Raw genomic sequence first — 1,772 nt, forward strand, 5'->3', positions numbered from 1 at the left:
CACACACACACACACAACACACACCACACCACACATATATATATATATATATATATATATATATATATATATATATATATCTCTCTATATATATATGTGTGTGTGTGTGTGTGTGTTTGGTGTTTGTATGTATGTGTGGTGTTTGTGTGGTTTTTCTGTATGTGTTACATACAGAAAAACACACACACACACATTCGATACACACACACACACCCACACACACACACCACACACACAATATATATATATAAATATATAATATATGATTATATATATATACTATACTATATGTATATATTTGTATATATATATATATATATATATATATATTATATATATATATATTATTATATATATGTATATATTTAAGAAACATACGTACATACAAACCATACATACATACATAACTACATACATACATACATTATTATATATATATGAAATATATGTATATATATATTCTAATATATATATATTTATATCTATATATATGTATATGTGGTGTGTTTGTGTGTGTGTGTGGTGTGTGGTTGTGTGGGTGTGTGTGTGTGGTGTGTGTGGTGTGTGGGGTATGTGGTGTGGTCTGTGTTTGTATTCAACTGAAACTGTCGTCTCATTTTCATAAAACTAATTTTGTATTGTGGTTTTTCTTCAATCTCTCACACGGAGAGTGTTTTTTCTTATACGAAGATACAATGGAATGAGAGGGAGAAGGGAAGAAAGGGGGAACTGAGAGATGAGTAAAGAAAAGAACTTGAAGAATTAGAGGAGGAGAAGGGTAACAGGTGAGGCCGAGAGCAGAGGGGAAAGTGTTTGCAAAGGAGGAGAGAGAGGGTATGGAACTAGAGATAGAAGTGGAAGAGGAGAGGAGGAGAGAATAGATAATGAGATAGAATAGATAGCTAGATGAAGGAGTAGAAGAAGTGGAAGAGAAGGAGGAACGGGGAACGAGGAATAAATAAGAGGAAGGAGGACGAGTAGAGGAAGGGGATGTTGGAGGATAGAAGTGGAAGGAGAGGAGGGGAGGAAAGGGAGGGGGGCGGAGAGACAGAACCGGAAGTAGGAGAAGAGAAGGAAGGGGACACTGAGATATAGATGTGGAAAGGGGGAGGAGAAGGAGGAAGAAGAAGGGAACGGAAGGATAAAATGATAAGTTATGCGGAGGAGGGAGGTGGGGAACGGGAGGAGGAAGAGGAGGGAGCTGTATAAGCAATAAATACATAATACATTCTTTATAAAACAAACACCCACACACCACGCACACACACACTGCACATACATCCACACAAACTTCACACTACACACACACACACCACCACACCACACACACACACACACACCACACACACACACACACACACACATCACATATAATGATATATATATATATATATATCGTATCTATTATACTATCATTTATTATATATATCATAATTTGTGTGGTGTGTGTGTGTGTGGTGTGTTGTGTGCTGTTGTGTGTGTGGTGTGTGTGTGGTGCGTGTGTGTAAGTGTTGTTTTTATATTACAAACGATATAGATGGATCTACAGAATATATATAATATATGTTTGTGTGTGTGTTTGTGTGTGTGTACGGGTGTGGTTGTGTGTGTGTATGTGTTGTGTGTGTGTTTGGTTGTTGTGTGTTTATAATTTATACTAATGTATATATAACTATATTTATCTGTATATATATCTATATATATATATACATATCATATCTCTCATATAATATATATATATATAATACATATATATTATATATATATCATAT

This window comes from Penaeus monodon, unplaced genomic scaffold (genome assembly GCF_015228065.2).
Source record: "Penaeus monodon isolate SGIC_2016 unplaced genomic scaffold, NSTDA_Pmon_1 PmonScaffold_180, whole genome shotgun sequence".
NCBI classification, from domain to species: Eukaryota; Metazoa; Arthropoda; class Malacostraca; order Decapoda; family Penaeidae; genus Penaeus; species Penaeus monodon.